This window comes from Callithrix jacchus, chromosome X, assembly GCF_049354715.1.
Source record: "Callithrix jacchus isolate 240 chromosome X, calJac240_pri, whole genome shotgun sequence".
In the NCBI taxonomy this organism is placed as follows: domain Eukaryota; kingdom Metazoa; phylum Chordata; class Mammalia; order Primates; family Cebidae; genus Callithrix; species Callithrix jacchus.
In genome coordinates, this window is record NC_133524.1 from 92,365,936 (window position 1) to 92,387,588 (window position 21,653).

The 21,653-nt window shown below is 33.8% G+C and overlaps 1 long non-coding RNA gene across 1 annotated transcript in view; it reads right to left on the reverse strand.

Annotated features, from left to right (window-relative positions):
• Positions 1-21,653, reverse strand: part of LOC144581217 (uncharacterized) — a 299,464-nt gene that overhangs the window by 69,159 nt on the left and 208,652 nt on the right. The window contains exons 2-3 of the long non-coding RNA XR_013531793.1: positions 10,483-10,570; positions 9,527-9,632 (exon numbers count right to left, since the gene is read on the reverse strand). This is a non-coding gene — a long non-coding RNA (uncharacterized LOC144581217). The remainder of the gene's footprint in view (positions 1-9,526; positions 9,633-10,482; positions 10,571-21,653) is intronic.

Consider the following 21,653-nt stretch of genomic DNA (forward strand, 5'->3'; position numbering starts at 1 on the left):
GAAGTTACTCAATTTAATTAAAGTGACTAGATATTGAATATCACTATGAGCAAAAACGCCCTGAGCTACATATTTTGACAGATAATACTAAAGATGAATAAATTGGTGTCTGCTTTCAAAGATCTTTTATTGTTAGACTGGGTCAAGGTAAAAGATAAGAAATATAAACAAATAATTACATTATTAAGCAAATCAGAATTAATGACCAAGAATAGCTACAAAATACTTTTGCAAAAGTAAATATACAAAATGAGTTGACATCCTACCATATATTAAAATGTGTTACTGTACTGGTTAGTTATTGTTGAATAATAAGCAACCACAAAAATCTTAGTGGCATTTATTTAGCTCACATTTCTGTGAGTCAGTGTGTGTTTACCTAATCTAGACTAGTCTAGGCTATGTCACTTTGTGAATATTGAGTGGGATGTCTTAAACATTTGTGGGTTGACTAAGAGTCAGATAACCTAGGCGAAGCCTAGCTGGGGTGGCTTGGCTTAGATAGTTCTTCTCTATATGTCTTTCAACCTCCTCCTGGGTCTAGTAGGGTACCCTAGGCATGTTTGCTTATGGCAATTGCTGAAATGAAAGAGAGTAAGCCCAATTCTAAAAGCGCTTTTCAAATCTCTGTTTGCATCACATTTTGTAATATCATGTTGGCCAAAGCAAGTCACATGTCCAGCCTAGATTTCAGAGGGAAGAGGGTACTGCAAAGTTCATGGCAAAAGATGACAATTAATAATCTTAGTACTGAGGAGGGAATAAAGATTTGGAATACGCCAGTCTACTACATGTATAGTTTTAAAACATAGTTGGATATGTGAAAAAATCGGCAGGAACATCATTGGAACAGTATTTTAGGGCTGAATAAGACACTGAAATATTCACCAACTTTGTAAGGGTATTATTCAAAACCAATACATAAAGTGAGAGTTACTAAACAACAAAAAAAATGCTTGGAACTTTTGTGTACAGCTCATAAAGATATCAAGTTGGATACTTACATCAAAATAATTCTACATGTTTTAAAAAATGGAATACAAAAATGAAACTATAACATTTAGAATAAAAGGTAGATACGTAGGTAGTTATATAATTGATCTTGAAAAGGTAAAAGACTTTCTAATTCTCAAACAACAAAAAAAAAACAATAGATTTTAAAACATAAATAAGACGTACTTTAATTTGAGTGTGTGGTTCAGGCCTATCATCTCAGCTACTCAGGAGACTAAGGCAGGAGATCACTTGCTGTCAGAAGTTCAAGACTAGCCTGGGCAACATAATGAGAACCCCATCTCTAAAAAAAATAAAATACAAATTCACCAGATGTGATGGTGTATGCCTGTATTCTCTTCTCAGAAGACTGACATGGGAGGATCACTTGAGCCCAGGAGTTTGACACTGCAGGAAGCTGTGACTGGGCCACTGCATTACATCTTGGACAACAAAGCAAGATTTTATCTTTGAAAAAAGAGTAAAAAACTACAGTAAGAGCAACAAAATTAAAGAGCAAACAGAAAATAGGAAAATATTTTCTAAAACCACATTAAGAGAATGAAAGAAAAGAACTGCATAACTATCTCAACTGATGCAGAAAAAGCACTTGACAAAATCCAACACATATTCATGATAAAATACTCAAAACACTAGAAATAGAAGGAAACTTCCTTAACACAATAAAAGACTATATGAAAAACCCACGGTTATCTTCATAGTAAATGGTGAAAGAAGGAAAGATATTCCTCTCATGTCAGGAACAAGAAAAAGATGCCCACTTTTGACACTTCCATTTGACATAATACAAGAAGTTCTAGCCAGAACTTAAACAAGAAAAAAATATTTAAAAGACATCCATATTGAAAAAGAAAAATTATTGCTATTTGCAGATAACATGATCTTATATGTAGAAAACCCTAAAAATTCCACACCAAAAAATCTTTTACAGCTAACAAACAAAATCAAGATACTTACAAGATACAAAATCAAAATGCAAATATCAGTTGCATTTCTTATACTAACAATGAACAATCTGAAAACTAAATTTCAAATATAATTTAAGATATAATCAAAAGGAATAAAATATTTAGAAATAAATTTAACCAAGGAGGCAAAGGTGTTCACTGAAAACTATAAAATATTACTAAAAGTAATTGAAGAAGACCTAAATAAATAGAAAGACCACGCACATTTATGGATTAGAAGATGTAATATTGAGATGATAGTGCTACCCAAAGTAATTCACAGAGTCAATTTAATTTCTATTAAAATCTCAACACTTTTTAAAGAAATAGTAAAACCAATACTAAAATTTGCGTAGAATTTCAGGGGACCCTAAATAGCAAAAAGTATATTGAAAAAGAACAAAGTTGGAAAGACTCTCAGTTCCACATTTTAAAACTTACTCCAAAGCTGTCATAATCAAAACAGTATAGTACCATTATAAGACATACAGATCAATGAATTAGAAGAGAGAACCCAAAAATAAACTCAAATATTGACCTTCAAATAAGGTGCCAAGACCACTTAATAGAGAAAGTACAGTCTTTTCACAAAATAGTACCAGGAAAATTGTATATTCACATGCAAAAGAATGAAGTTAAACCCCTATTTTACACCATATACAAATATTAACTCAAAATGGACCAGAAATTCAATTTTAAGAGCTACAACATTAAAATATTTAGAAGAAAACTCAGGGAACATTTTCAGGAAATTCGATCTGGCAATGATTTCTTGGACACGACATCAAGAAAACTTAGGGAACATTTTCAGGAAATTGGATCTGGCAATGATTTCTTGAACATGACATCAAAAAGACAGGCAATAAAAGAAAAAATAAAGGGGACTTTATTAAAATTAGTACCTTTTATTCATCAAATCACACTGTCAAGAAAATGAAAAGACAACCCACAGAATAGGATAAATAACTAAAACAATGACATTTCCTAAAAATTTTAATATCCAAAATACATGTTTTGTAAAAACTGCAACTCAACAACAATGAAAATAAACAACCCAATTCATAAATGGGCAAAACATTTGAATAGACATTCCTCCAGAGAAGATATGCAAATGGCCAATAAGCACATAAAAAGATACCCAACATTGTTAGTTATTAGGGAAATGAAAAATTGAAACCATAATGAGATACTACTTCACAACCATTAGGATGACTATTATCAAAAAACAGAACAAAACAAGTGTTAGTAAGGATGTGGATAAATTTGAACATTCATTTATTTCTGGTGGGAATGTAAATGATGAAGCAGCTGTAGAAAAGTTTTTTGCCTCCTCAAAAAGCTAAACATAGAATTACCATGTAATTCAGCAATTCTACTCTTAGATATATACACAAAAGATCTGAAAGCAGAGATTTAGGATTACTCACAATACCCAAAAGGTAGAAACAAACAAAGGTCCATGAACAGTTGAATGGATTAGGAAAATGTGGTATATACATACAATGGAATATTATTCAGCCTTAAAAAGGAATGAAATTCTGATACGTTCTATAATATGAATGAAACTTGAAAATATCATGTTAAGTGATAGAAGCAATATAAGAAAAATAAAAAATATTGCATGATTCCAAATATATGAGGTACCTAAATAGGAAAATTCACAAAGACAGAAAATAGATTAGAGGTTACAGTGGCTGTGCGGAAGTGAGTTGGGGGAGAATGGGATATTATTACTTAATGTTCAGAGTTTCCATTTGGGTGACGAAAAATATTCGCAAACAGATGCTGGATGTTATAGTGGTGCTGGTGGTGTAACATTGATGTAATTAATCTAACTAAATTTAGCACTTAAAATAGTTAAAATGGTAAATTTTATGTTACATGTACTTCAGCTTAATTTTTTAACATAATGCGATATAGATATATCAACAAGCCATTGAATTTTACTCTTTAACCATGTTAATTTTATGGCATGTAAATTACATTTCAATGAAGCTATTAAGAAATCAATTCACAGAATATATGTAAAGACCTATAAACAGACTAACAGATTCACAATTTCTAGAAGTCCAATAACAGGCAAATTGAAACAAGAAATTATTTTACATTCATCAAATTGATCAACAATTTTTCAACTTATTGCACTCAATGTTGACAAGAGCTGAATGAGTGCTCGCCTAAACTACTACAAGGTATTAGTGTAATGGTCTGTAAGGTAAGTACAATAAGAAGGACCTTAAAATGTCTTCTCTTTGGAGGGAGAGAAATCGTTTTACTTTGTATCCTTCAGGATACAAAATTGATGTACAAATCAGCAGCATTTCTATACAGCAATAACACACAAGCTGAGAGTTAAATTGGGAATGTTATATTCAAAATAGTCACAAAATGAATAAAATACTGAGAAATTCAGCAAACAAGGAAGGTAAAAGATCATTATGAAAATTACAAAACACTGCTGAAAGACACCAGAGATGATAGAGACAAATGGAACAACACTTGATGCTCATGAATAAGGATAAACAATATTTTTAATATGACCAGACTGCCAAAGCAATTTACAGATTCAATGCTATTCCTATTAAATTACCAACATTTTCCACAGAATTAAAAAAACTTATTATATAATTAATATGGAATCAAAAAACAGACCGCATAGCCAAAGCTACCCTAAGCTAAAAGAACAAAGCTGAAGGCATCACATACCCAACTTCAAACTACACTACAAGGGCACAGTAAACAAAACAGCATGGTACTGGTACAAAAACAGACACATAGACCAATGGAAGACAGAATTCAGAAATAAAGCTGCACACCTACTAACATTCAATGTTCATGAATAGGAAGAATCAATATTGTTAAAATGGCCAATTTGACCAATTTGATGAAATGAAGCTGCACACCTACTACCATGTGATCTTCTACAAAATTGATAATAACAAACATTGGTAAAAGGACTCCCTATTCAACAAATGGTGCTGGAATAACCAGCTATCCATATACAGAACACTGAAACTAGACCCCAATCTTCTCATTATATTCAAAAATCAACTCAAGATTGATCAAGACTTAAATGAGAAATTTTAGATTATAAAAACTCCAGAAGATAACCTAGGAAATACCATTCTGGACATAGGCCCTGGCAATGATTTCATGACCAAGACCACAATAGCAATTACAGCAAAAATAAAAATCGACAAGTAGGACCTAATTAAACCAAAGAGTTTCTGCATGGCAAACAACAACAACAACAAAAACCCCAAACCTATCAAGAGAGTGAACAGACAACCTACAGAACAGGAGAAAATATTTGCAAACTATGCATCCCACAAAGGTCTACTATAGAGAATCTATAAGAAACTTAAATGAACAAGCAATAAGCAAACAACTCCACATACATGGGGAACTTGAGGCTCAGGTAAGGGTTAAAAAAATGGGCAAATGACATGAACAGACACTTATCAAAAGAATAAATACATGTGGATGAAAAGCATATGGAAAAATGTTCAACATCACTAATCATTAGACAAGTGCAAATCAAAACTTCAATGTGATACCACTTCCCACCAGACAGAACTGCTATTACTAAAACATCAAAAAAAAAAAAGATGCTGGCAAGGTTGCAAATAAAAGAGAACACTGTACACTGCTGGTGGGGATGTAAATTAGTTCAGCTACCATGGAAAGCAGTTTGACAATTTCTCAAATAACTTAGAACTATCATGCCATTCAACAATCTCATTACAGAAATATAAATCATTCTACCATAAAGACACATGCACACATGTGTTCATTGAAGCACTATTCACAACAGCAAAGATGTGAATTCAACTCTGATGCCTATCAGCAGTGGACTGAATAAAGAAAATGTAGTATATATATGCCATAGAATACTATACAGTCATAGAAAAGAATGAAATCATATCCTTTGTAACAACATGGATGGAGCTGGAGGCCATTATCCTAAGCATATTAGTGCAGTAACAGAAAACCAATTACAGCATGTTCTCACTCATAATTAGGAGGTAAACACTGAGCACACACGGAAACAAAGAAGGAAATAATAGATACCAGGGCCTACCTGAGGGTGGAGGGTGGGAAGAGGGTGAGGATCAAAAAACTACCTATTGGGTATTATAATCACTACGTGAGTGATGAAGTAACGTATATCAAGTCACTGTGACAGGCAATTTACCCATATTGCAAACATGTGCATGTACCCCTGTACCTAAAATAAACATTGGAAAGAAAGAAAAGTATCTTGAAGGGAAATAAAGATACTTGTTTAAGTATCCAAGTTACAGGTATTATTTAAAAACACTTTGCATTCTGGTGAAAATAAGAGTAAGGATCCCTGATACTTGATTTAGTGATAGTCGATTCTCTAAGTTACTTGGATAATATCAGAAAGGCGCTTCTCAAAAATTAGAGGAATTGCTTCTTCCTAAAATATGTACTTTTTTTGATCCTTGAGAATTTTTTCTCAGCTTATATCCTAGAATATACCTTTTTGAATGTCCTTTGTCCCTGGACTTTCATTTAATATACGACAGATTTCAAAAATGTTATTTCAAGTTTTTTAATGTTCAATTATATTTTCAATAAACAACTCTATTAGTCAGAGTTTTCCAAAGAAACAGAACCAACAAGAGTGTGCGTGTGTGTGTGTGTGTGTGTGTGTGTGTGTGTGTGTGTATGCATAGGGGTCAGCCTTTTTGTTCTACTCTGGCACTCAAATTATTGGATGAAGCCTGGTTACATTAGAGGGGGCAATCTGTTTTAATCGGTCTACCTATTGAAATGTTAATCTTATCCAAAAATGCCTTCACAGACACAAACAAAATAATGTTTGACAATATATCTAAGCACTCCATGGCCCAGTCCAACTGAGACATAAAATTAACTATCATAGTCACAGATCATCATGCTAAAATTTTTTTAAGTATAGAATAAATAAAAAGGTTTTATCTTTATCAAATACTTTGTGTTTCAAAACTAGTTAAATACGGCTTGTTCTCTATAATGCCAAGCATTCCAAATTTTTTCTTTTTATTATTTTCTAAAGCATGACATAAATTCTCATCAAGGCCAAAAGTTCCAATATTCTGCCTGCCAAACATGCTGCTTTTTTAAAATGAGAAGCTTTTACCAACAAAAGTTTTGTTTATTTCTATCCCCTCTAACCCAACCACAGTCATTAAGCAACAAGGAAAATCAATTAAAGGGTGAGGAAAAGGAGAAATGAGGGAGGAGAAAGATATGGAAATGATGCCATAAACATAAAGAAAACAAACTTTTGATCACAGAATTCATCTCTTTTACTAGTGATTCAATTTCCTCCCAGAAAATTTACTCTGTGTATTTCCAAAATATTTTTCCAAGTTTGTTCTACAAATACTCAGTGGGTCATTATAAAGGAAAGGGCACTTTAAAATAAGCAAGTACCGTATTTTTTTCAAAGGGAATAAAGCAAATAAACAAGGGAAGAATGAAAGAGTATGTTTTAGTCATACTTCATCTATACCTACTTTTGAATTGCAGTTGCACGAGTGTATCCTTATTCGTAGAATAGAACAATCTTTCCACAGGCAATGGCTGTAATGTCTAAGAGACTGCACAGAGTCACCTCTTGTGCAGAGATGAAGTTTTACCTCAGTCTGAATTGATTTACATTACATTCAGGTGGGAAGTGGGGACACGAAACTCCTAACCACAATGACAAAGTAAATGACTGTTTCTCTTTTATTCTGCACATCCATTCTTGTATTTGTCAATGTTTACAACAACTATCTATATAATTGGCTTAGCATTTCCCCCTCTTTTTATTTTTTATTTTTTAAATATATATTTTATTGTGTTAATCAGCAAGCTGTACAGTCTTAATATAGACATTGATTTCCTGTTTTTTAATTGCTCATCCTAATAAAGATATGCAAACAATCTGTAAAGTGAGTAAAAGGGTCTTCCAGTAATGATGGTGCAGTATATTCATGAAAATATGGTATTGATAGAAAAATAAGAAGAAATCAGAAAAACACAGCTAGGATCAAATAGAAGATAAACATATTTATGCACCAGAAACAAAACTGGAATGCAATGAAGTGAGCAAAGCTTTAGGCACAGGACTTCAAGACTTCAAGTCTGAAATCAAACATTGGTTTCCAGGAGGTCAAGTCCGTGAAAGAATAACGTGAATAAAATTGTTATATTCATTATAAAGTGAGAAATGTAAAATATTTAGAACTTACTAATGGAAGTACTATTTGTCAAAAGGGGGCCAGTGTGGTAGCTCACACCTGTAGTCCCAGAACTTTGGGAGGCTGAGGCAAACAGGTAACTTGAGGCTAGTTAGGAGTTTGAGACCAGCCTTGCCAACCTGGCTAAACCCCGTCTCTACTATAAATACAAAAATTAGCTGGGTATGGTGGTACGTGCTTGTATTCTCAGCTACTCAGCAGGCTGAGGCATGAGAATTGTTTGAACCTGGGAGGCAGAGGTTGCAGTGACCTGAGATCATGCCACTGCACTCCAGCCTGGAAAACAGAGCAAGAATCTGTCAAAAAAAAGAAAGGAAAGGAAGGGAAGGAAGGGAGGAAGAGAGGATGGGAGAGAGGGAGGAAAGAAAGAAGGAAGGAAAGAAAGAGAGAGAGAAAGAAAGAAAAAAGGAAGGAAAGAAGAAAAGGAAGGAAGGAAGGAATGGGGAGAGAGAGGGAGGAAGGGGGGGAGGGAAGGAAATTACAAAAAGGTAAAATGTCACAGAAGCATTTAATGGACTAGAAAAAAGAAATGTAGAGAAATAAAAAAAGAAAACCAAAACTGATAAAACAGTTTGGCAAGATTAATTACGAAAGACACAGGTCATATATAAACAATATTAGAAACCAAAAATGGAATATAACTGCAGAGAAAATCAAGGGTTAAATAATAATGAAATATCATGAATAATACCATTCCAATAAATTTGAAACCTTTCATAAAATAAATAATTGCCTAGAAAATATAAATTACTAAAACTGAGTGATTAAAATTAGAAAGCTTGAAGAAATCAATAACCATTAAATAAATTAAATCCGTAATTAAAAAATCAACTTAAAAAAGACACTAGGCTCTGATTATTTTAACAGGTTACTTTTATCAAAAATTCAAGGGAATAAGAATCTTTATGTGAAATGGTCAAAGAACAGACAAGTGAGACAAATAACTTTAAGTCACTACTTGTTGAAAAAGTTGGAGAGCAATTGAAACACTTCTACTCTACTGATGGAAATATCAGCAATTGCATATACAGAAAATTGGCAATATCTAGTTAATCTGAAGGTGGACATACCCATATCCAACAATACCAAGCCTAGCTAATGAACAAGAGAAATTATCACAAATTTATATATATATATCCCTAAAATATCTTTTTCCTTTTCTTATAGAACTGTTAGTAGTATCTAAAAAAACAGACAGACTCTAATATACATCAGCAAGAGAATAGGTGTGTTAGCCCATTCTTGAATTGCTATAAAGAATATCAGAGATTGGGTAATTTATAATGAAAAGAGGTTTAACTGGCTTACTATTCTTCAGGCTGTATAGGAAGCATGATGCTGGCATCTTCTCTCCTTCTGGGAGGCTTCAGGAAATGTACAGTCATCGTGGAAGGTGAATGAAAAGCAGGCACATCTTACATGGCAGGGGCAGGAACAAGAGAGAGAGTGGTGGAGGAGGTGCTACACACTTTTAAATAGCAAGATCTCTCAAAAACTCACTCACAATCACGAGGACAGTACCAAGAGGGATGGTACCAAGCCATTCATGAAAAATCTGCCTCCATGATCCTGTCGCCTCCCACTAGTCCCCACCTCCAACACTGGTGATTACAATTTGACATAAGATTTGGTGAAGACATAGATCCAAACCATATCAACAGGGAAACTGTGGAATATTCAAATAATAGAAAAGTGTATAGAAATTTAAATGCAAGAAGTAAAGTTACTTGTATAAATATGGATTTAAGCTCAAAAACATTTTTGAGCAAAAAAAAAAATCAGGTTGCAGAATGACACAGTTAGAATATTACTACTGATATGCAATGTATTTGGAATTTTAAAACATGCAAATCAATCTTATACTTTGGTATAGATACATGCATATGTAGAAAATGGATGAAAATATATCATTGAAGGGTGTCAATTGCCTCACGGGAATAAGTGAAGGCAATAGGAACAGGAAAGGTAAACTCCAATATTTTATTTCTTTTTACACATTTCTGAATCAAATATTGAAAAATGATAAAGTTTAGTGGTTACCACAAAGATGTCTGTTTAAGTTATCTATTTCTATCTAACAGCTTGACACATGTCAGAAATGTTTAAAAGGAGAACACATTGATATGAGCTCTATTTAGATCAAAGCATATTACTTGGTACATGGGTGTACTCAATATATTTGATGAACGGATGAATCAATAAATGAATGAACAAATCAACCTACGAAACTGCCATATAAATTGAACTTCTTCCACTTGTTTTACCTTTATCACCCAACGGTTTAAACTTTAGGTTGTCTCAATGCCAGCTGGAATACACCATATCTTTCAGAGGCACTCTAACTGAAGGAATCTAGAAACAAAAGAAAGAAAGAAAAATGAATGCTTTGCTTTTTGTGTTGAGATAAAGTATCTCCACCATATCTCCCTTCCTTTATATTAGGAATTTCCTTTTCTAAAAAATTTTCCTTTCTTTATTTTTCTATAGTTTCCTCTGATTTCAACTCACTCAACACAAACATTCATGTCTGGAACACATTCTAAACTTTTCTCCAGAAGTGTGGCAAAAAAAATAGGATGATCTTTATTGAAGAGCATAAATGTTTTACAGGAAAGAAGATGAATTCATATAAACAGTGAACTTAATTTTTATTAGTAAATTCTGTCAGCTTATTTATTACTATGCTGCTAAAGAGTTGCAATTTAAAGGAAGATATAAATGTTATATTTCAATACTGAATAGTTTCCAGAACAGAGGACTTCAAAATGGATGTTGTAATTCTATAAACTAATTGAAAATATTTTTTCTAAAGAGGTTGAAAAACAGTACCTTATAATAAATGTTATTGCTGATAGAGGTAGACTTAAAATAATAGATCACAGATATTTAAAAAGAAATGGGAAAAAGTCCAAATCTCTTATTTTCTAAGGATAATATGGAGCCCAGTGAGGGCAAGTGACTTGCATTAAATCATCTATGTAGTTAGTGGCAATGCCAAGGTCAGAGAATTAGTCTCTTGATCCCTGGCTTGGTGTGATTTTCACAAATGTCTTATGTGTCATTAACTCCATTTTTTACCATTTTGAAAATTCAGGAGGAGGGGAGGATAGGAAGAGATTGATCAAAAATTCAAAATTACAGCTATATAAGAACAATAATTTGTAGTGCTCTATAGCACTGTAGAGTGAACATAGTTAACAATTATGTATTGTAGATGTTTGAAAGCTAGAAGAAAGGATTTTGAATGTTTCCAACACAAAGAAATGATACATGTTTGAGATGATGGATATCCTAATTAACATTACTTAATCAATATACATTGTACACACGTATCAAAATATCACTCTGTATCCCATACATGTGTACAATTATGTGCCCATTAAAAATAAAAAGATGAAAACAGGAAAAAAGAAATGAAAATCTAGTGCATCAAGAAGGAAGCCAGCAAGTATGTACTGTTGGAAGTAGAACACTGCATTTCATGTGTTTAATTTAAACATCATCACATAATCCAGTACTCAATTCAGTTCACACTGAATGAAGTTTGAGTATCAATTAAAAAAAAAATACCCAGTTAGCTCACAGAGCAGTAGAAACAAACCTCAGCAGTTTTGCAGGCATTCTATCAGAGAAAAAGGTTATTGAGACTATAAGGCAGAGTGGAAATTTTAGCTTATTTCATACCTTTAGAAATACAGCTCATGGTTCATTTTGCTATCTGCTTACTATTTTCTTATTATAGCAAATCTACCTTAAGAGTATAAAGAACCTTTTGGTCTCCTCAAGCCTGGTGAAAAAAACTACAGAAAGAGAGAGAGAGGAGGGAGGAAGAGGGAGAGAGAATTTTCCTATTACTTGTTTGATCTTATACTGGTAATGATTAGAAAGATACAACTAAATAATCATGCAACTAGAAAGCTGTTTCTTATCAGCTTTTGCTTAGTAGGGTAAGTATATTACCATGAAAGGGGGCAATTATTATACTAAAAATAGGTGATAGATGTGAATGAGAATCTTCATAGCAATGGTATTTGCCTCAGATAAAATTTGGAGAGGAAGAGTGTTGGAAACTTCATTACATCAGAGCATCAGAGCCTGGGTGTCTCTGTCTGACACTGAGATGAAATGAGCTGCCTAGTCATGCAGCTATATTATTCAGGAGCTTCTGATTAGGAAAAACCAAGTAAGGCTCAGTGATCAAACAGCAGCCACCTGAAGCCTGTGGTGTCCAGTCACATGTCTAGTGTAGAAATCCAAGAATCCTTTTTAAAAAATCCTTTAGAAAATGAAAAAGCTCTACAGATTATTTTTAACAAAATAGAAATATGAGAATTTAAGGCTATTTTTAGAAAATTCTTCATGTAACATGCTCATTCATCACACACCCTTCACCAAAGGAATGCACTATTCAGTCTACCCTCAGAGTGACATCAACCTAGGAAGCAGAGATGCTTTAATGGCTTTAAATAATGACTTATTGGAAAGACACTTGAGTGTAAGTTTTTCCATTAAGGATTCCTCAACACAATGAAATTTTTTTCTAGTTCCAAATAAATGTAAAATTAATTAAGTAATACAAAATTTAGAGTGTTCCACCAGTGAAAGCATTACGAGGGCATAAGTAAACATAATATAGAAGCTGTGACACTGAAATCCTGGCAATGTGGATAAAAATTTCAAAACAGAATCCTGTGGTATACATAAATATCAGCTACCATAAGGGCACTTTCAACTTCAACTTCCAAGTAGATGACCATGTCACCAGTAATCCTGGCCAAGACCTAAACAAATCACATTCACATGTAGTAAGAAGCCATCTATGATGCAGTTAATTGTTTTATTGCAAATACTTCATTCTGGGATTATCACCATTTCTTTGTATACTTTAATATAATTGTGCAATCATAAAGCCAAAGGACATTCATTGATATTTAAGCGGATTGCTGAAGAAAAGGTTTGACTGAGTTTGTTGGCAGGAAACATAGATGTAAAGAAAAAATGCAAAAACGATGGGATTATTTAATTGATGCCTATTGATTAAGTCTATTTTTATCTGTTCTCAATTAACCCAAATGGATTCATTACTGCCTACACACTGCTTAAATTCACATCATTTTCAATAACTCACATTTTTGTCACTGCTTTGAGGAGCTTTTACCATTAACTCTCAGCAAGAGTAGCATACTGTTCTATATTTCATTATCTATTATATTATTAGCCATAAACAATGTATGAGAGTTCGTGTAGAAGACATTATAGCTAATCAAACTTTCTCACATATGTCATGCATTTACTAGCTGTAGGCCCTGTCTATAAGTAATGGAACCATCATAACTGATTCAGTTATGAGGTGTTATTTATCTTACTGAATGGCAAACAGTCTTCGAAGTAGACACCCAGTAGATTTAACAAGAATATTATGCACAAAGCAAGTACATTATTTCAGTGTTAGACTTGTATAAGAACCCCTTAGAGACTTTAAGACCTGGATTAAGGACTGGCAAGTAAATCCTTGGGTAAACTGTACATAAAGGAAGATAAAATCATTCTCTTTAAAAAGACTCTTTGGAGTAGTAGTGTGTGTGTAGTGATACAGTTACAACAAAAGTATCTTGTGTTCCTGACATTACTGTCCATAACAGATGCCTTAAAACGTATGTATTGCTGTACATTGTTTCTAGGTAGACGAAAATCTAGCACAAAGCAATTTTTATTTCTTCTCTAGCAACTCATTCTTCCACTGATTTATTTTAATAATTAATCTAACACTTTCATTTTAATCCATAGCCACATAAAAATAAAGAAGACATGAAATTTTAAATACAGGTCATCACAGTTCACCTAAAATTGTTATACTTTTGCATGAACAGTGAAACCAATGTTTCCAGATGTCCTAGTCTCCACTGAGTAGAATAGAGGTCCACAGCATGAGACTCCAGGGTGGGCTTCAGAGGGTCCACGATTTTCTGGAAATTATATGCATAGGGGTGTGTGTGTGTGTGCATGTGTTTGCAGTTTTCTCAACAATAGGTCTATAAATTTCATCAAATTCTCAAAGAGATACATGAGAGGAAGAAAAGGTAAAGATGTATTGCTGTATTAATAGTATAGAGACCAAGGCTTAGAAAACGTACTTGGTTGTTATTTACAACACATGCAGTTAAAAAGATGTGAACATGAGCTAAAGAGTCAGAAGAACTTAGTACAAGGTCCCACTTCACCCCTAAGCAATAATGGAAAAGTTACATAATCTCTCTGAGCCTCAATTTTCTATATTTAATACACATACACTAAGCATATCTATCTTCTAAGTTGTTATGAGGATTAAATGAAATAATGCATGTATAGTCCTATGAGCTGCACATGTAATAAGTGTTGAATAAATAGTTGGTATAATTAGGGAGTCTTTAAAATATTATAATTGAGATGCAATTAATTGTTTTATTGCAAATATTTATTCTTGGATTATCACTATTTCTTTGTATGCTTTAATATAATTGGGCAAATCACAAGGTTAAAGGAAATTCATTGATATATAAGGTAATTGCTGAAGTGTGGGTGGAGTTTGAGTTTTTCATATGTCTTAATATTTCAAAGTGGAAATATTGCCATAAATTCAAAGATCAAAATTAAAACTGCCAGTCTTCTTAGTTAATCAGTGTCTTGTTCCAAGTTTCCTTTTACAATTCCAGAAAATAAGACATAAATGAAGAATCAGATCTGCTATAAGCCATATTTTCTGAAATACATACATTTCTATAATAAACAATTTGATTTAAAAATCAACATTATATCATAATTTTTATATACTAATACCATAAGTAATGCACAGTCATGGCTTCAAAAATTCAAAAAATTGCACTACTTCCTGCTCTATGAATTGTTTCTTCATATACACATGACCCTTGAACAAGATGTGTCTGAACTATGTACATTCACTTATATGTGGACTGTTTCAATAAATATACTGGAAAATATTTTATATATTTGTAACAATTTGAAAAAAACTCACAAATTGCATGGCCTAGAAATATTCTTTAAAAGTAAGAAAAAACATTAGGTATGCCATTAATGCATAAAATATATGTAGATGCTAGCTATTTTATCATTTACTAACCAAAAATATCCACAAATCGGTTATAAAAGGTTAAAATATATTAAAATTTGTGTATACAAGCACAGACACAGACCGTATATAGCACCATTTGCACTTGAGAGAAATGTAAACAAACATAAAGATACACCATTAAATCATGACCACAAACATTAACTCTACCTACTGTACTATTATAATAATTTCATAGCTACCTCCTGTTGCTTTTGCTGTGAGCCCAAGTGTTGTGAGTATCCACTTAAAATGCCCTGTGATGCTAATCATCTCTGCATGAGCAGTTCCTCTCTCTAATAAATTAAGTTTGACACTAAAAAGAGATCTCTCCTGGTTCTTATGTAGTTCTCCTGGTTCATCATGTTTAGTGCAATACCATAAATTGAATAACACCATGGTACCCACATAAAGTGCCACCAGTGAAGCTGAAAGTGCTCCTAAGAAGCAGAGAGAAGTAGTGACATTTTAAATAAAAGTTGAATGTTTGATATGTACTATAAACTGCAGCCTGCAGCTGTGGTTGCCCCCTATTTCAAGATAAATGAATGCAGGTTAAGAACCATTGTAATAAAAAAAAAGGGCCCAATGCATGAAGCTGTCTCTGGAGCTATGCAAGCAGGCATGAAGACCATACACTTTTTGCAAAATATCTTTTTTATCTAGTATTAAAAATGCAGCTTTTATGTAGATGAAGGATTACTATAAGAAAGGCCTACCTATAGACTCTAATATGATTCAAGAAAAAGTAAGGTCATTATATGACAATTTAAAGCAAAAGGAAGGTGAAGGATCTAAAGCTGGGTAGTTTAATGTCAGCAAAGGATGGTTTGATAACTTCAGAAAGAGGTTTGGCTTAAAAATGTCAAGATAACAGGAGAAGCAGCTTCTGCTGACCAAGAGGCTGTGGACAAGTTCCCAAATGCCATTGAGAAAATCATCCAGAAGAAAGGATACATGCCTTTAAAAGTTTTTAAAACTGATAAAAATCCTCTATTATGAAAAAAAAAGTGCCACGAAGGACATTTGTTAGTAAAGAACAGAAGCAAACACCAGGATTTAAGGTGGGAAGGGATCATCTAACCCCACTGTTTTGTGAAAATGCCACAGAGTTATAGTCAGGACTGCCTTTGTAGATAACCCGCTAACCCCTGAGGCTTGAAAATAAAAGATAAACACCATCTGCCACTCTCTTGCTTGTATAAAAAGAAGGCCTAGACAATAACTATTTCTCTGAATTATTTTCACTGATATTTTGTCCCTGAAGTCAGGAAGTAACTTGCCAGTGATAGATAGGCTTCCTTTTAAAATTTTTGAAATGTTGGACAATGCCCCTGGCCACCCAAAATTTTATGTGTTCAATAATGAAGGTATCAACATAATCTACATGCCCCAAAATACAACATATCTAATTTAGCCTCTATATCAGGGGTTTGTAAGGACCTTTAAGGCTCATTACACATGGCACTCTATGGAAGGGATTGTCAACACTATGTAAGAGAACCCCAACAGAGAGGACATCACAAAAGTCTGGAGGGTTACAGCACTGAAGATGCCATCACTGTTACAGAAAAGCCATCAATCCCAAAACAATAAAGTCCTGCTAGAGAAAACTGTCCAGATGTGTATGATTTCACAGGATGTACTACAGAGCCAATCAATCAAATTGTGAATATAAAAAAAGGTAGCAGTGAAGGATTATAAAATATAGATATTAGAGAAATCAAGAGCTAAAAGGCATCATATCAGAGTAATTAACAGAAGATGACTTGATGGAGATGAATGCTTTTGAACCACTACCAGATAAAGAGAAAGAAAACATAGAAGAATCATTGCCAGAAAATAAGTTGACAGATAACCTGGCAGAGGTTTCCAATTATTCAAGACCACTTTTGACTTCTTTTACAATATGAACTCTTCTATGATAGGGGCACTGAAACTAAAGCAAATGATGGAAGAAAGATTGGTACTATACAGAAACATTTTTAAAGAAATAAAAAATAACAGACAGAAGTTATGATGTACTTCTATAAAGTTACACTAAGTGTGCCTGCCTCTCTTGCCTCCTCTTACACCTCCTCCACCTCTTTCAACTCTGTTACCCTTGAGACAAGAGAACCAACTGACATGGTTTGGCTGTGTCCCCACCCAAATATCATCTTGAATTGTAGCTCTCATAATCCCCACATGTCATGGGAGGGACGAAGTCACAGGTAATTGAATCAAGGGGGTGGGTCTTTTCCACGCTGTTCTCATGATAGTGAGATGTAAGTCTCACAAGATCTGATGGTTTTATAAAAAATAGTTCCCCTACACAAGCTCTCTTTTTTCTGCTGCCATATAAGAAGTGTCTTTATTCCTCATTCACCTTCAGCCATGATTGTGAGGTCTCCCCAGCCATGTGGAACTTGGAATTAATGAAACCTCTTTCCCTTATAAATTACCCAGTCTCAAGTATGTCTATTAGCAGGATGAGAACAGACCAATACATCAACTTCTTCTCTTCTTCCTCAGCCTACTCAACATGAAGCCGATAAGGATGCAGAACTTTATGATTATCCACTCCTGCTTTATGATTAGTAAATATAATTTCTCTTCCTTATAATTTTCTCAATAACGTTTTCTTTACTCTAGCTTACTTTATTGGTAGAATACACTATATAATACATATAACAAAATATGTATTAATCAACTGTTTATATTATCAGTAAGGCTTCTTCTAGTCAACAACAGGCTATTGGTAGTAAATTTTTTGGTAAGTCAAATGTTATACATGGATATTTTACTATATAGGGGATTAGTGCTCTTAACCCCTCCATTCTTTAAGGGTCAACAGTAATTTGCCCATTTTTTTGGATTGCCTTTTATTTTTATTTTTTATTGAGGTCTCTGTTCATTAGGGATAGCAGTCTACTAAAGTATTGCAAATATTTTCTCAGTTTGTTGTCTTTCAGCCATATTTATGGTTTTCATTTTATTTTTGCAGTACATAATTTTTCAGTGTTTACCTAGAAAAATCTGTGAAAATTTTGTGACATCTATAGTTCCCCTCTTGCTTGAGATTAAAAAGCTAAGCTTTCTTCTAATAATAATATATTTTGACATTTATATTATCATTCCATTTTGAATTTATTTTTGTATATAAAAATATTGGGATATTCCTCCATATGGGTAGCAAATTATGCCAGCACCATTAAATTTTAGAAATATCATTTTCACACTGAATTAAAGAACAATATTTATGAAATATTAGGTTCCTATATATATACATACTCACATCTACTACTGTACTTAATTGTGCCCTTGTTATCTGTATCTATCTATCATCTACATCTTCACAGATTTCTTAAATATTCTCAGGTATTAATTCTTCTATTTTAACTCAAACAATCTCACCTTGTTCTAATAAAACATTGCAGATGTTTTTTGAAATTTTCCTCTAGTTGCTTACATTTGTATAGGACATTGGGATAAACTGAATTTTTAGAATAGTATTTTTACATAGGAACATGGTGCAACTGCCCAATAGATTTTTCCTGCTACTGTACAGACAAAGTCTTTCACTGAGACTGTGGCATTGCAGCAGAGAAAGAGTTTAATTGATGCAAGACTTGTCATGCAGGAGAACTGAAGTTATCATTCAAATCAATTTCCCCAAAGGCTCAGAAGTTAGAGTTTTTATGGACAATTTGGTGGACAGGGGGCTAGGGAAAGGGTGCTGCTGACTGGTTGGAGGTGATACCATAGGCTTGTGGAAAACAGTCCGTGTGCACTGAGTCCATTCTGTGGGTGGGGCTGCAGGATGAACTGAGTCATGAGTCACAAGTGTGGATGGGGTCAGTCTGAAAAAGATCTGAAAAGAACAAATCATATGTTCTACAATAGTATGTTATCTACAGGAGCAATTAGGGAAGTCTCAAATCTTGTCACTTCTGGCCACATGACTCCTGAGCAGTCAGTGGCTATAGAAATAATCCTACATCTTAGCAGAGTTCAGGCCCCTCCCATAATCTTGTTCTTGTGGCCTATCAGTTTTATAAAGGCAGTTTTTGGTCCTTGAGCAAGGAGGGGGATAGTTTTAGGGAGAGAATATTATCATCTGTTGGGAGGAGGCCTTGACATGTGTGTGATGGAGTATATGCTGTTTGCAGAGAGGCGATGGCAAGGAACACTGAGCCATCCTCAGGCAGGAAACTGCTAGAATAAGCAAGCAGTATGTACCAGTCATGCACTAGTTAAACCAGTTCCCAAAACACAGGATATTTGACCTTGTCCCCATTGCTGACACACAAAGGGTGTTTTTTAGCTTATTTCTATCTTAGTAGTGAACAGGCACTATCTGCCTGTTTAGTCTATCTTTATTGTGTGAAGAAACACTGAGCACTTGCTTATTAAAAATAATCACTTGTTCACAAAGAATAAATACATGGGTCAGAATCTGTTCTGGGCTGTCAGCTGGGAAATGCTGCCAGACCCCTGATGGTCTCACTTTGATCCCACTTTTGCACTCTATCTTTGTTTCTGTTTCTTAATTCCTTCAGCACCACCTGGGTAGGGGTCTTTACAACCAAGCTGGTCTTGGCAATCATCTTTGCTTTTAAGTTAAACTATAAATTCCTCCCAAAGTTAGCTTGGTCTATACATTCAGGAATGACCAAGAACACCTTGGAAGTCAGAAGCATGATGGAGTTAGCTAAGTCAGATTTCTCTTACCTTCATAATTTTGCAAAGGTGATTTCAATGGAATGGCTCCCCATTTTGAGAAACATATTTTACATTTTTAAAGAAAATGTTATAGCTATCTTCACATAGGTCCTATATTCTCTGTTACGTTTAATTTCACGTATTTCATATTTTTGTACTTACTATAGATATGGTATATTTTCCATTTGGTTTTCTAATTGTTTACTCCAAGTATAAAGAAAGGCTATTTATTTTCTATATTTACAGTTTATCCATTTAATTTATGAAATTATCTTGTAAATGCCTTTTGGATTCTCTAGGTATATAGTTGCATGTCTCTTTGACTGTATGTCTCTTCACATCCAAAATGTATATCATTTGTCAACTGTCTTAGTGCATTACCCAGATACCCAAAATATTTACTTGACTTGATCCTCCCTTTAATATAAATTTAGTTATTTTATTATGTCTCACTTTATAATAATATTTCTATAGTGTTGATAAGTAATTTTATCATGGTAATGGGTTTCTAATCCAAACATATTCAGAGAGTTTTCTAGAAATGCTGGCTAATAACTTTTATGCATCTACTGATAAAACTATATGGTCTTTCTCCTTCCAATTTTTAGGGTAATAAATTATATTACTAAATTCCCAAATGGTGAACCATCTTTACATTCCTAGAATAAACTATACTTAATTGTGGAGTATTATTCCTTTAACGAACTACTTAATTAAATTTGTTAGTATTTCATTTAGAATCTCGTGTTATATGAATAAGCAACATTGGTCTGTGGTATATTAGAAACACTAAGTTCCAGGCTATATTCCAAATCAAATAAATCAGAAACTCTTGGATGAGGTTTAGGCATGAGCATTTTTCAAAAGCTCTTTAAGTAGCTATATTGTGCACCCAAGATTGAGAAATACTAGTCTATTTTTCTTTTAGGTACATTTATCAGATTTTGATAATATGATTATATTATCTGCATTAAATGAACTGGAGAAATTTTACCTTTTTGAAATAATGTAGAAATTATTTGTAAAATAGGGAAACTCCCACCTTTGTGAAATAACATAGAAATTATTTGTAAAAGCCATCTGTTACCTTTGGGCTACAGTTACAGACACTCTGTGATGGACCTACAGATAGGCACCCCACCGTGGGGCTATAGTTATGGGATGTATCCCCAGGACCATTTCTTGTTGCAATTAAATCCATCCACATTGGGTCAGCAGCACCCCACTGATAGAGACAGTGCCAGAGCCAGACCCTAGTCCAAGAGAACTAGGTGGCCACTTGGGCTGTCATTTGGATCTATCACCAGAGGTGGGGCTGTGAAACCAGGGGCAGGTAGCCACAAGAACAATCCCCAGTGATTCCTCAAATTTGTAACTGTCCAAAGGGTTTGCTTTGCCCGCTGCCTACATAGCAGATCTATCAAGACAGGGGAACTGCAATGGAGAAAGAGTAATTCACACAGAGCCAGCTGTGTGGGAGACCAGAATTTTATTATTACTCAAATAAGTCTCCCCAAGCATTCTGGGATCAGAGTTTTTAAGGATAATTTGGAGGCTAGGGGCTCAGGAAGTAGGGAGTGCTGATTGGTTATGTTGGAGATGAAATCATAGCAGGGGTCGAAGTGA